General features: G+C 40.5%; 1 long non-coding RNA gene across 1 annotated transcript in view; it reads left to right on the top strand.

The window, feature by feature from the left end:
- Positions 1 to 5,974: 5,974 nt before the first annotated feature.
- Positions 5,975 to 15,718, top strand: part of LOC125964781 (uncharacterized) — a 179,250-nt gene continuing 169,506 nt past the window's right edge. Inside the window, exons 1-2 of the long non-coding RNA XR_007478057.1 lie at positions 5,975 to 6,365; positions 15,404 to 15,473. This is a non-coding gene — a long non-coding RNA (uncharacterized LOC125964781). The remainder of the gene's footprint in view (positions 6,366 to 15,403; positions 15,474 to 15,718) is intronic.

Genomic DNA, 15,718 nt, shown 5'->3' with positions numbered 1-15,718 from the left:
AGTCAGTCTTTGTTCTATTAAGGCCTTCAACTGATTGAGTGAGACCCACCCATATTATGGAGGGTAATCCACTTTACGCAAAGTCCACTGATTTTATCTCATCAAAAAAACTCCCTCCCAGACACTGGCGTGCTGTGGCCCAGCCAACCTAACACATAAAATTAACCATCAAAGTGAGAGACAAATAAGTGACAATTGAAAATGTGGTCACTGATATAAGTACACCTTAAACTTACAGAGTGCTGTTATGTCAATTATATCGCAATAAAAGTAAACGGGGGGAAGAAAAACAAACAGGAAAATCTGGTAACAAGCAGGTCTGAGGCAGAGATGTTGATAGACTTTTAAGAACATATACCAAAGAATTTGTGTCCCCACAATCACCCAAAACAGCAACCCTGCAGAGAAGACTCTCGTAATCTTGTGCGTAAGATGGGCCCCAATAGGGCAACATAAGCAAAGAGCAGTCACTGGTGACAAGTTTATCAAATTTAAGCTCTTCGTAACAGAATAGGCAGCAGTTGATCCTCACTGGAATAAACACCTTCTGTAAATAGGCATTTTCCTTTCTGCCCATCCTGTGTTTAAAGAATGCTTTGTTTATCAATGTTGTTTTCTAAACAGCATCATTTCTAACCAAGGAACTCATTTCATAATGAAGGAATATGACAATGGACTCATGCTCACTAATTCCTAATCTTATTAATGTCCCCTTACCCCAGATGAGGGGCATAACCATGGAAGAGCCCAGTGAAGTCCAGTCATGTTGCCAGCTGTGTGGCAACACTTTGAGACCAGGTAGGTCTTCGTCTGCACAAGGGTGAGCTACATGTTGAAGGCAGAAGGTTGGCACACCCTCTTAAACACTGAATTCAATGGGAAAAGTGGCAAGTTTGGGATCTGACTTTTTAAAAAATGTTATTGGAGTCTAGTTGCTTTACAATGTTGTGTTAGTTTCCGCTGTACAGCACAGTGAATCAGCCATACGTATACATCTATCCCCTTTTTTGGGTTTCCTTCCCATGTAGGTCACCACAGAGCACTGAGTAGAGTTCCCTGTGCTAAACAGCAGGTTTTCATTAGTTACCTATTTTATACATGGTAGTATGTATATGTCAGTCCCAATCTCCCAATTCATCCCACCCCCGCTTTCCCCCTAGGTATCCATACGTTTGTTCTCTACATTTGTGTCTCTATTTCTGCTTTGTAAATAAGATCGTCTATACCAATTTGTTCAGATTCCACATGTATGCGTTAATATACGATACTTCTTCTTCTCTTTCTGACTTAATTCACTCTGTACGACAGTCTCTAGGTCCATCCACGTCTATACAAATGACCCAATTTCATTCCTTTTAATGGCTGAGTAACAGTCTGTTGTATATATGTACCACATCTTCTTTATCCATTCCTCTGTTGATGGACATTTAGGTTGTTTCCAAGAACTGGATGGGGTTCTTTGCCTGTTATTGAATCATATTCCATCTTACCCCCTTCCATGCTCTCCACATTTCATAAGAGAAGCTGGGAATCTGGTCACCAGTGTGCTTTTCCCCAGAAGGTCTCTGGTCAGAGTCTGATACTGAGAGGCAGCCACGTAACATCTGGAAGGCAGTGACTGCAGGAGGGAAGCTACTGTCCTGGAAGCAGGTGCACACTGATGTGAGAGCAGATGCTGGAACTCTGGGGCTCTCCAGATGGCTCTAGAGCACAGCTGCTTCCATGCTTCTGACCGAGACCACTGGTGTCTGTTCCATCAGTACCTGCAAAGGCCATGCAAACCTCTCCTTTACTATGCTAAGGTCCTTATCCCTCTAACAAATAGCGTGACTGTGGCTTTTCTCTCTTAGGTGCCTCAACGATCTATACAGTTACACAACTATCCTGTACTTTTCTTTGAATGACTGAATTGGAGGCATCTCTGAGGATGAGGAAAACAGTGGAAGGAGGTGACAGATCTGCTCCTCACTGGAAACCCAAGAGTTTATCTAGAGTCCTCGAAAGACTTCTGGTCAAAACCTCGAATGCTTTCTAAATAACACACTCTAATAATTTTCTTGAAAAGTTTAGGCTTTTACCTCAGTTACAGAGGTTTAAGAAAGAACAATTTTAACTTTTTTAAAGCTTCAGGGGAGCTGACCTTAAACTATCTCAGGTGTATGACTTCAGGTGCAACCATTGCCTTTTTCATCAGATGGGGATGTTTGTTTCCGCCACAGAGGCTCATCAGTGGCTCTCACTGAGGGCTGCCTTTACCTCCCGGGGGACATTTGGCATTACCTGCAGACAGCTCTGATGGTCACAAATGGGGGTGAGAGGGTAGTGCTGTTTGCATAGAGATGGTAGAGGACAGAGGGGCTGCTAAACGTCACACCATGCAAAGGACAGCCCCCAGAACAAGAATTATCCTGTCCAAAATCACAACCTAGATGCTTACAAGGGTGATGTAATTATTCCGAATTTAGGGATAGTTAAACCGTGGCTCTGAGAAGTTAATTTATGATCTCCAGTTACACAACTACTAAATAAAATAGTCAAACTCTTGTTCTTTTCACTACATGTATGATTTCTAAGTCTACTATTAAGCAAGGTTGTTTTTACCAACTGCTAAGTGAGAAAACTTTAGAAATGCCAGACTTCACATTGTATTTAAGTGCATAGGATATGAAACAACTTGCAACATGTGAAAACTGCAAGCATTCTCACCCATAAAAAACGTTTTCTCCCCAGCTATACAGATTAATTTTCTTTTTCAGACCTATTTTTCTGAGCAAAATTATCTGGTATACAACGTAGAAATACTCTGTATAAGTAAATAAATGTATTTTACAGCACAAGTTTATCTTTGGAAACTAAATTTTTATACCATTCCCATAGGTCCTACAAGTAAATGGCAGTCGCTTTGTGATAATCATTCTAAAACACTAACAGATCACCCTGTTATGGGCTGAATTGTCTCCCCAAATTTCATATGTTGAAGTCTTAATCCCTAGTACCTCAGAATGTGATCAAGATACATTCTTTAAAGAGGTAATTAACTTCTAATGAGGCAACTAGGGTTTTCTCTTAATCTGATATGACTGGTGTCATTCTAAGAAAAGACACAGAGTCACAGAAGGACGACCGCGTGAAGAAGCAAAGAGAATACAGCCGTCCACAAAAGGAGAGCAGCGTCAGGAGACAGCAGCCCTGCCCACACCTCCATCTAGGACTTCCAGCCGCCAGAATGGTGAGAAACAAATTTCTGTTAAGTCACCTAGTCTGTAACGTTTGTTACGGTAACCCCAGCAAACAAACCCACTCCCCACAATACAGCACAGCTGCACGCACACCTCAGATGCAGGATGTGATCAGTGTCACATTCCTAAAGCTCCTACGTTATCTTCCTTACATTGACTGCCACGGAACCCTTGCCTCCCCTTCACCACGCTTTCTCCTGCCATCAGATATCTCTAAAATGTGAGTGAACAATGGCAAAGCCAGTCACCATGGCTTGGTTTGCTAGAGCAGATTTTCAGATATGTTTCTGTGGTAGATGATCCTTAGGCCTAAGAGTAGCAGACATTTAAGTGAAGATGGAGAGAATAATTTTTCCTAACAATTAGCAGTAATCAGTATAAAAACCTCAAAGAAAATGAACTCTGTGACTCAGGATAGGCTCTCAGATTAATACTCCACTCTCTGTAAAAAACGATTGGTGGTATTCGTTCTCTTACATTGATATATAGATATAGATATAGACAGATACAGATAGATAGACATAAATTTTACGTATATATATATATATATACATAAAATCAGTATCTTTGTCTTTTAAGTCTTATTAAAAGAGTAGAATGGACTTTTGGTTTATTGCAGAGAAAGGGTATTTTCTGGGCTATTAGAGAGAAAGGGCATCTTCTTGGTTTACATAGATATTTTCTGAAAATGATAATTGGAATATAATTTTCTCAAATTGAATTTGTAAGACAGATTTTGTGCATAATATTTATCATATCTAATGTTTTTTAAATAAACAAATTAAAAAGGAGACTAGACAATGTAACTTCTAGTCACATCAAGTGTATAAGATGTTACTTTAACTCTGACATTTTAAATGACTATTAAATATTGGTCACATACTTTTCCCCAAAATATTTTAGATTAGAGCTTACATGCTTTCTATACAGATAAAATAGCTTCCTGGCTTTGTGTAACATACCAGCTCATGACTGTAAAATGAGGCAAATGGTTGTTGAGCCAAAATTAGAAAGCTATCAAATGTACTTTAGAATAATATGACAAACCATCACTCAACCTGGGATTCACTAAAATTTGGAATAAGAAGAAATTAATACTAGATAAAGTTCATAACATAGCTAAAACTTGCCTAATTTTACATAGAAGCTTGTGTCCAAAGCCGTCTATGAAATCCACCCCCCCAAATTACCTAAGGTTTCCACAACTTCTTGTTAAATTAAACCGTCATTTAATGTGCATATTCAGCGTCCCCCAACAATTCTTCCTCCCTGTAAGAAGGTCATTCCATGGAAATTACATGACATCTAACACTTAACCACTCTCCTGCATTCTTTAAAATTTTTATTTCCTTCTCCTAAGAATGTTCAGGCCTCCCCAGTGCAAACACTTTAACCCGTCCAAGTTAGATTTAAAATGTATCCCTTCCATACGCACCTCCATTTTCCCAATTTCAGTCACTGCTTGCCTGCCATGCCATCTACTTCTGTAACTTCTCTATCTCCTCTCAAATTTCTGCTCATAATTTTCAACTGATGCCATAAGACACTTACGGCCAAGTTTCCTCTCAGAGGTCAAACACAATCTAACGCTAAGTATGATGCACCAGAAGTATCAGAAATAATTTTGAGCTCGAGTTATTCATGGTATTAAGAGAATAAGAATGGCATACATTCTCCAATAGTAACTGAAAATTATAAAAATATAATCATATAACATTACGAATGCCAACAGCCAATTTGTATAAATATGAGAATTTCACTAGTCTGATTTCACAATACTTGTCACCTGAAAAATCGTTCAAACCTTATAAAAAATAAGAATTCCAGTTTCAGCTAACATGGTAAAAGTAGGAATAAGCATTGCTTCTAACTTTACAAGAAGGAAAAAGCTAGAGATCTCCAAATTAACAACTTTGATTTAAACTATCAGGGAACTGCCGTCACAGGGAAAATAATAAGAAATTCCAAACAACTACCGCCAGGGCCATGTGATGTTCATTAAGCCTCTAATGCAGCCCTTGTTCAGAGCCACGCGGAGGAGAAGCCCGAGCTGGAGTTCTTTGCCCAGAACACCTGCACAAGACCACGTGGGGGGGGGGGGGGGGGGGTCTCAGAGCCACGTGAACGCCCCGCACCAGGGGGCCACAGGCCACCTGCTTCTTCTACAGGCCTTGTCTCCACCCTCTGTGAGGCTGTCACCAAGAACATCCCTGAGTCCTGTCCGAGCCAGACAGGCTGGGACCGCGTCACCTCGGAGTGGCCACGGAGGGCCCTGCGGGGCTCAGGCCGGCTGTCCAAGCTCATGTCTTCCCGGGTCCGCCAGGACCAGACGGACCACATGGGCCACCACCTGGACAGGGAGATGGGCCAGAACCGTGTGTGCTGAGGCTTGCCAACAGGATCCATGGCCCATCTGGAACCTGGACATCACCTGTGTCAACCCTTACCTTCAAGGAGCCCTGAGGCCCTCGGGTGCTACTTCGACGAACTTGGGGACATTCTGGACGTGATGTAGAACCACCTCCTGCAGACACTGTGTCTGGGCCACTGAGAAGCCCGCCTCCACCGACTGGGACAGTGTCCGTGACCAGAAGGTCCAGGTGCGGAACGGTACCTCCGAGGTGCTGGGGACCTACGTGGTTCCGGGAAGTGGGCAGGACCGGGGGGCGAGGCCACCAAAGGGGGGCCTAGACGACCCCATGGTCCCCGCGGGGCCACCTCCGGCACCCTGGCGGTTTGGCTGCCGTCCTCCTGGTGTTGAACCGAGGGGGCGGGGGCCCCGGCATCCTGCGCCGCGGCCCAGCCCTGAAGGAGCGCGAGGCCGAGGCGGGCGGGCGGCTTTTTTCCATCGCCCCAGGCCGCGGCAGCGCAGCTTGACGAACGCGCACAGTTCCAAGAAGGTGACAGCGTCGCCTGGCCTTCAGCTCGCAGTCGGAGCTCCAACTGCGCTCGCGGCGTTGACTGGACTCGGCGCGCCGCTCCCCGCGCCTCAGGGAGCCCGTGCGCCGCGCGCGCAAAACGTGCGGAGGAGCCGTGTGCGGAGCGTGACCCCTCCCACGGGGGCGAGGCCCCGAGGCCGGCGAGCAGAGGGCGGAACAGGGCCTTCCGGGACCCGGGCGCCTACAGGTGAGTGCGTCTGGGACCCCCCCCCCAACCCCGCCTCTTGGCCTCGTCTGTCTTCGTCCTTCCCACCCCCGGACCCCACTTAGGAGGACTCGGGACCCTAGGCCTCAGCCTCCCATTCCGGCTCGGAGTCTCGCTGGTGGCCCGGCGGCATGCGTCAACCCGAAGCCCTGACTGTCCCTGCCGCCGCAGGCCCTGCCTGAGCCAGTTGTGTCCACGGGACTGGGACAGAGGGAGGGAAAGAGAAGAGTGACCCTTCTATCGGTCCCGGGAGGGGCAGTGGGTGGACCTCAGCGGGGCGGTGGCCAGCCTGCTCCCCTGTGTGTGGCGGGCGGGTCCTCAGAAGGCTGGCGAGGGCGCGGCCTCTGGAGGACGCAGGGCCACCCCAGCCTCAGCGCCACTTGACGTCCCTGGTCAGCAGCAGGGAGGGACCTCCGTCCTGCCCAGCAAACCCCCCCGTGTCTCGGGCCCCCTGGACGACCCTGTGCCCCACCAGCTCCCTCCCGCCTCCCCAGCTCTGCACTCCGCGGTCACCCCCTGGGCGCCAGGGCCTCCTTTAGAAACAAACAGCAACAGTAGTAACAACAAAAACATCAATCAGGGTATTAGGAAAACCAGAGTGAAATTCAGTCCCCAACAAACTAATTTAACTGCGGTACAATTACTATAATATACCTCACATAAAGACAGCAAGGAAAAGGGGAAGAACTAAGTAACTTTGGAAAGCAAAGTTTGATCGAATATTGTAAAGCTCAAAGCAAAGGAGGAAAAATGTATAAAAATACTGTGATGTAGTTGGTAAATTTGTTTCTCATTGGTATGGTCACCAATTCTGAAAAGCCTTCAAACACATACTAGGGTTAAAGCGATACTTTGTCAATAATAGGAACCAGATCTCTCGCTGCCAGGGAAACAAGTTACAAGTAAGCAAGAGAGGAAATGGTGATCAAACCTTGTGCCGAATGAGAGAGAGATACCACTATGAACTCCTGTTTATTTTAAGAGAAGTAGAAGTAAATATAGATACGTGTATGGGTTAGTTAGTACAAATATCCACATTGTTAGCAATATAGATACATGAGTTTCCTATTTCTGTCCTCTGAGAACTATATAGTTGCAATAAGCGGTACATACTATTCCCCAGTAAAAGAAACCATGGTTCTTTGAAGAAGTGGCTGATTCTAGGCAGCAAAAATACAAAGTAGGTCTGGAACATCTTGTAGTTGCAAAAATAAGGAATTGCTAAAAATAAAAGGGGGAGGGGCGTCCCTGGAAGATCTCCCAATAACCAAAGCAAGAAAAATATGAGCAACAAAATAAATTTGATTGTATTGAATTATAACCAAAAGAATGATTTTAAAAACCAGGCAAGGCCATCCTGATAGTAAAGTGATAGAATAAATAAATAGAGAAGAAGAGATAAATCTACTTTATCAAAGAATTCCAATTAATAAATGTAAAAGTAATGAGGAAAATAATCACCATTTGAGTAATAATTGCAGTAGGCAAAATCCACTGATGGTTGCTAAAATTAGCCGACTTTAAGAAGAAACAGAGGGACTTCCCTGGTGGTGCAGTGGTTAAGAATCCGCCTGCCTATGCAAGGGACACGGGTTCGAGCCCTGGTCCAGGAAGATCCCACATGCCGCGGAGCAACTAAGCCTGTGAGCCACAACTACTGAGCCTGCATGCCACAACTACTGAGTCCGTGCACCTAGAGCCCGTGCTCCACAACAAGAGAAGCCACTGCAATGAGAAGCCCACGTACCACAACGAAGAGTAGCCCCTACTCGCCACAACTAGGGAAAGCCAGCGCACAGCAATGAAGACTCAACGCAGCCAAAACTAACTAAATAAATAAAATTTAAAAAAAATAAGAAATAGAATAGTTGCATAGCCTCAAATGATCTTCCCCCAAATATGTATTAATTACTGTGGTGTATTTAACATATGTCCACAAATTCTTTGATATTTCTTCCAGGGTTTGAAACTTAACTCCCTTTTCCTTGAATGTAGGCTGAACTTAATGACTCACACCTTAGAAAATAGAGCATGGAAAGGGAAAAATAATGATTTTAGGGTATTCTGTATTCCATTTCATAACCCTGCTCTATTCATGAGAAAACATCAGATAAACTGAAACTGTGGGACATTCTACAAAATACCTTCAAATATGTCAAGGCCATGAAAGGTAAGGAAACAGCAGGAAATGTCATAGATTGGAGAAGAATAAGGAGAGGATTGACTAAATGCAGTGTGATGTCATAGGTGGGATTCTGACTCGAAGACAGACATTAGTGAGAAAACAGTTGGCATCAAATATTAGATGTGGTTTAGTTAAGTGCATTGTCCTAACGTTATTTGCTTAGTTTTCATAACTGTACCAAGGTTACATTTATCAAAACTAAGAAGATGAGATATTAACATTAGGAGACTGGGTGAGGTTTCACTGGGAATATTTTGCATTATTTTTTCCATTTCTCCTATAAATAATATAAATTATTTCAAAATATGAAATTTTTTAAAGTTTATGATACATCCAGACAATGGAATATTATTCAGCAATAAAAAGAAATAAGCTATCAAGCCTTGAAAAGAAATGGAGGAACCTTAAATGCATATTACCAAGTAAAAGAAGCCAATCTGAAAGGCTACATACTCTATGATTCCAACTACATGGTACTCTGGAAGAGCCAAAACTATAACTATGGTGACAGGATCAGAGGTTGCCAAGGCTTGGAGGGGTGATGGATGAATAGGGGGAGCACAGGATTTTTTTGAGCCGTGAAAATACTCTGTATGAGGCTATAATGATGGATACATGTCATTATATATTGTCCTAACCGATAGAATGTATAACACCAAGAGCAAACTATGGACTCTGGGTGATTATGAGGTGTCCATATAGGTTCACTGGCTGTAAGAACGTATCACTCTGGTGAGGGATGTTGATAACGGGGGACGTTATGCATTTGTGGGGCAGAGGGTAGATGGGAAATTTCTGTACCTTCCCCTGAATTTTGCTGTGAACCTAAAACTGCTCTAAAAAATGAATTCTTTAAAAACTAACAAAAATAAAAGTGTAGTGAATGTAATGAACATTTTAAGTTATATAAATATGGATTATCCTTAAAAACATTAAAGCAAATATTGTAGAAGTTTTTCTTAAACATAAACATAGGAACAGGCCGTAAAGGTCTACTTCTAGCCCATTGTGGCTAAATCTTGCTTATGATAGAATGTAAAAAGATGATTATCATAATCCTGAAATTAATGGCAAACATTTAAAAATCTTGTTTCCAGGTAAGTAGTATAAATAAAGTGCCTACATGGTATCCAGTCATACATACAGAGTTCCATTTTCATTAATACATCATTGCCATTTTGAAGCAAATCATCAGTGAACAGCATTTATTCCTTCAGAAGGGAAAATGTAAATTCAAAAAGATTATAGCTGAGGAGCAGAAGTAAAGGTGGTATTCAAATTGAAAACCCAGTGACGTATAGAAAGTGAAATGTCAAATATTTATACTAACTTCTATTTATGGGTAGCCTATGCATGTAGAATACAAATTACTGTGTGTTAAATTACTATCAGTAATATTGTCATGTTTTCTACAAATATTTGAAAACTTGCATGGAAACAGATTCCCTGCTGTTACCACAGTGCTTATTAAAACGGTTTCTAATCTAGGTTGTTTAAAAAAATTCCTTTCTGACATATGTGATAAAAAAGGGATTTTCCTTTTTTGATCACAAGGACATTAGAATCCCTTGAGAAAATAATTGAAGTGGTCTGGCTATCCACATAGATTGTCAATTTAGTCCATTGTTATTTTGGCATATTCTTTGCTGACTGCAAGCTGGTGCTCTCTTCCTATATTTTAGGCTATATTCCCAAGCAAAGGGCACGTTCATTGTTCTGGAGTGAACACAGATTTAATGTACTGTGATGTCATTTTTATGTATATTAATTGCTCAACTGTACATTAGAATCAGTCATAAACCATAGACTATTTTGTATTCCACAGTGCACCAAAAAAATGAGTTACCCACAGGTTAACTGTCTGTCTTTACTCATCCAAGGAGAGGAACTCTGTCCCTCAGATATGGAATACTTAGAATATCTGTGCCAAAATGCTCAAAATTCACTCATTATAGATAAACATAATCTAAAGTATGTCAGTTGGAGCAAACTTTTTCTTCTAACTGCTGACAGGTATTCTTACAGAATGACTATTCTGTTGTACAGGTTTATAGATGGTGTCCTTCCAAAAGTTAAACTCAGTCATTTTTTACTCTGCTGTGCAGTAAATAACCATCTGATCATTCTAAAGTGCTGTCATTGGAATAGCCTAGAAGAAGTTAAGGTGAACTGGCATTTACCTCCAAAATGATAAGAATCATAGTGTAGAGTTACAAAGGCTATAAAGAGACAATTCACAAAAAACCCTCAGTAAGCAGTAATTATATTAAAGATATTCAACTTCATTTGAATATTTTATACTTGAATATATAGGAAATATAAGTTACAAGTCTGGAGGGGGACAATTTGTCAATGTTGTTTCTTAAAATGAAGTGGTGGTTCCTGTTCTAGATCTTCGATGACAGAAATTATGGAGGTGGGGTGTGCAATGTCAAAGTTCAAAACAGTGGGGACAGCTCCATATAAAAGGAGTTGTATCATTTGATATGTTTGAGATATATAATAAAGAAAAGTGATGAAATATAATTTCTGAAGAGAACTGGATTGGGGGTCAGAACATGAAAAGTTAAGATTAAGAATTTCAAGTAACTATAACAAGTCAAATTTAATTCCATGCTCCATCACTTACAAGATCAGAGAGCTTAGAAAAAATCACAACACCAACACTTCAGTTTTTCCATCTGTTAACAATGATAATAAAAATACCTACTTAATAGGGTTAATAGGCAAACGAGGTTAACTTTGCTTGCATTTAATGATACAGGTGTATACCATTATTGTCATGATGTTGAAAGTCAATTTCAAGCTCAAGGACAGTGATCTGATGAAGGATTAGGTAGGAAATCACTTCATTTCAAATAGCTTCTGGCTCAAAATTATTCTCATGATTAACACCCGATTTTCTACAACATGTATGTACAAGCAGAGAGAGATACAATGGATGGATGTTAATTTAATAAATGTTATTCATAGTGATCAGTTATCAATGAAATAGCGCATCCTACTCTCAGTGCATCAAATTATGGAATTATTCTTAGCGTGGCATGAGATTCTAAATCTTATATCTAAGGGAAATAGTTCTCTTTGTTTAAATGAGCAAATGTATGAACTTAAAAAAAAACTAATCTATAATGCTATGTGACTGATAAGGATTCAGTGTGTATTTATTGAACAGATAAATGGACTTCTGAGGAACTGGGGAGCCTCGATCAATTTATAGGAAGCGCAGCACACAGAGTAACGAGTCTAGGATTCAAGACCGCAAATACTCCTCTTCACCCAGCTCTTTCTCTCCTTTGCGTTCTTCCCTTCCTTTCCTGAGAAATTCAGGCGTAGGACTCTTAGATGGGACAAAGCAGGGAAGGCCGGGGGCACGGTGGCTCAGGGTGCGTGCGGGGCAGAGACCAGGTGGGCTGGGGCTAGTTTCCATGGGGACAGCGGAGGCCAGGTGTGGAGTGAGGCCAGGGAAATCACAGGAGGGAAGGGCCTGTACTCAGCAGGAATCTGATGGGGGGAGGAGTGCACCCATCTCGGCGAGGGGGAGGGCATGGCCCTTAGAGTCACGTTTAGAGTCAGAGCCACAAAAAGGTCAGCAGGGCCCCCATGCAGGAGGGCGACTCGGTCATGGAGGGTGAGCGGTGTGAGGAGGTCTTCTGAGGAGACAGACAGCCCGGTTACCATGAAGACAGCAGCCCTGAACGCGGGCCCCAGGGCCAGGTCACCGCGGGAGAGGCACGCGCGGGGGCATCCTCACCCGGGCATCCGGGCCCAGGCAGGGTAACGAGGACATTCTCCCATGTAGAGCCAAACCGAAGTGCGGTGAGGAGACCGCATGTAGGAGGAGAAACACGGAGACAGGAAAAACTAGACTGAACCTTGTGGTTTGGATCTAAATGGGATATTTCACTGTGAACTCATGGCCTTTAATGCATAGAAATGGATGTAGAAATAAATATGGAGATTAACATGGATGTGCATATATCTATAAGTGTGTGTGAATACATACATGTACAGCCTCTAATACCCACTGAGATGGCTTGGTGTATGGAATAAAAATCAGCACATCTAGTGGCCATAACTTGGTTTCTACTTCACATTATCCCCCAGAACAAAAACAAAACAGAGCTATTTGGAGAAACTGGTGATTCATGGACTATAGGACAAAGAAAATACAAAAGAACATGGAATATCTTCTGCCAGAAAGAAAGGCATTGCTAAATGAAAAAAAGGGAATATGACAAAGGACACAAAATGATAGGATTCCCTGCCCAAAACTGGGACAATTTGAGGATCAAAATAAATAATGATAGTAATTAAAAATAGCCCATTAAACAAAAGAGGAAATCACGATCACATATAGACATAAATAGTTGAGTAAATTGAAATTTTAATGAAGTATGGAGAATTACGATGCATCTCCCAGAAAAATGCTTGTTAATTGTGATGGGAGGCATAACTTTCTAGTGGAGAAGTCTGGCAGACAGTAAGTACCTTATTTAATAAAGTGAGCAGGTGGATTTCATCAGTAAATTGAAATATTGTGCCAACCTGTACATGCAATGAGGCTACAGCAACGTTTGGAATGAGAGTCCTCTGACATTCCTGCCTAAGATACATAGCTTGAATCTAGTTATGGTGAAACAGGCAAATGTGATTAGAGAGACGTTACAAAATAAATACCCAGGAATCTTCAAAAACTCGAGGTCACAAAAATCAAGAGAAGCCTGAGGAACTCATCTAGACTGAATAAAACTAAGAGACAAGGCAGCAATGTGCTCCATGACCCTCAGCTGGAACCTTTTGAACTAAAAGGCATTACCGAGACATGAATTCATCCCGGGATCAGATGGTATTTATGTTAATTAGCTGATTTTGACAGTGAATTTTAGTTGTTTAGGAAAATGTCCTGTTTGTCAGAAATATATACTGAAGTAAAGAGGAAAGATGAGACATCAGGTCAGCAAATTACTCCCAAGTGGTTCAGAAGAGACTTATTTTTACCGTAGTCTCAATTTTTCTGTAAGCTTGAAATTGTTAAAATAAGAAAAATTAAAAGTGGAGAGCAAAGAAGTTTCCTTTACTTTTTAAGTAAAACTCTTATTTTTACAACTGAGTTTGTTGAAATTCAAATGGAAACATGAACACAAAAGTACAAGTTCATTTAAACATATGTTTTCAATCTCCTTCTATCCTGATAAGGTCAGGCGAACAGCCATAATATAGTCCAGTAGCTGTTAAATTGAAGTTGACTTTTCTTTGCTCTGATTTTCTTAAACTGACTTCATATTCAAGTCATTTTTTTAAAAATTTAAGGTATTTCATTTATAACTGAGATTTTTTTGTAAAAATAACTTGTGTGCATATCTTTCCTCATTCAATTTCCCAGAGGTACCACTTTCTAAGGAACACCTACCTAAATAAACACACACACAAATACATATATATGAGTGCACTTATGCACGTGTATCTCACACATCCACCGATACACACAAATGTATGTATAATATATATTATACAAATATATACATATATTTTCTATATATGTATATTTGTGCATGTATGTGTATGCATGCACACATGTATATTTTCCCCCCAAAATTTGTATTGCATATATTTTTCTGAAACTTATTTTTACTTACCAGGTAACCATGTACATATTCCCACACTGTTTATTATAACATATGTACCAATACACTTGAAATCATTATTGAGTTTATTACAAATTTTAGTGCAACAAATATTCTACAATCAGCATCTTAGTGTATATATATACATACATATATATGTATATATATATCATTATAAACATGGATGGATACATCTTGTAGAATAAATTCTAGGATGTTAAATTCCTGGGGCAGGAATTCATGTATATATATAAACATTGCCAAACTGATATTCAAGAAATTGTGCTCATGAACATTCATACCAACAGCCTAAGGAAAACAGTGTTCTTGCATCCTCATCAATACTGGCTGTTGTCAATATTTTAAATATTTTCTGAATTAGTACTTAACAAACATTACCCATTATAGTAGTTTGCATTTTTTAAATTGTGATAAGGCTGGACATCAGAAGCTTTCATTTTGTGTAGTTTTGGAATTGTTTAGGGATCATTTTAATTACTGGTTTTGAAAGTTTGAAAAAAAGTACCTCTTTAGCTATATAACATGAGCCTGGCATATGTATATATATATTTTTTAAGCCTGGCATATTTTTTAAGGGCGCATTTCTTTGTCAACTTTTTCCGCTGTCATGAGCATTGAGAAATGCAATTATCAACCAAATTAAAATATTAAGGGGAGCAGATCAGTATATTGTCTCCTTGTAAAACAAAAACTTGACAGCTGTTGACATATGCATGGAAGTCTTTCAGTCCATCAACAGTGCATGTTTGAGAGCTTAGTCTAGGCCAGGCACTGGTCTGGATACTGAGAATACAGTAGTTAACACCATAGACAAAAATCTTGCATTCGTGGAGATTATATTCTACTGAAAAGAATGTAAATTGGATGTTTCAAAAATTAGGAACAACATATTATAAAGTCTATAAATATTATACAATCTTTAGAAAAGGGAAACATTTGCCCAGGATTCTGAATCTGAGTCTGAAGCCAATGAGATTCTCACTCTTGGTGGGAGCTCAGATGAACCATGTTCAATCAAGACCCTTTCAGTTTGATTCAAATCATTCCCATGGATACGTGTTTTCTTAAAATACGGTATCATCATTTACAGCCTAGTTAGAAACCACTGACTCTTTCAGTTTTTAGTGTTATTTTATAAATTTATAACCAGATCTACTATGTGCTGATTTTGATTTTACAATTTCCAGGAAGAAAGTCAGAAAGAAGTTTCACTTCCAAGTACTAGGAAGACATGTTCCTGTTTCCTTCATGTATCAGGTTTGGAAATACATGACATAATTACTGTATTATGTTAAATACTAATATGTATTCATTTAATACTAAATGTAATTTTTGTGAACTTTTTGGAATTGCATTTTTTCCTGATGTTGATTATATAATTTCCTTGCATATCTATTATTTCCATTATGGCATATTCTCATTTTACAATTTCCAGTTATTCTCTACAAATTGATTTTTTTAAGATGGCATGAAGTCAATAAATAAAATGCCACTGAATTTGA

The sequence above is a fragment of the Orcinus orca genome, chromosome 6 (genome assembly GCF_937001465.1).
Source record: "Orcinus orca chromosome 6, mOrcOrc1.1, whole genome shotgun sequence".
NCBI lineage: Eukaryota > Metazoa > Chordata > Mammalia > Artiodactyla > Delphinidae > Orcinus > Orcinus orca.
The sequence above is the reverse complement of the archived record's forward strand: the minus strand, read 5'-3'. Positions and strand labels throughout refer to the sequence as shown.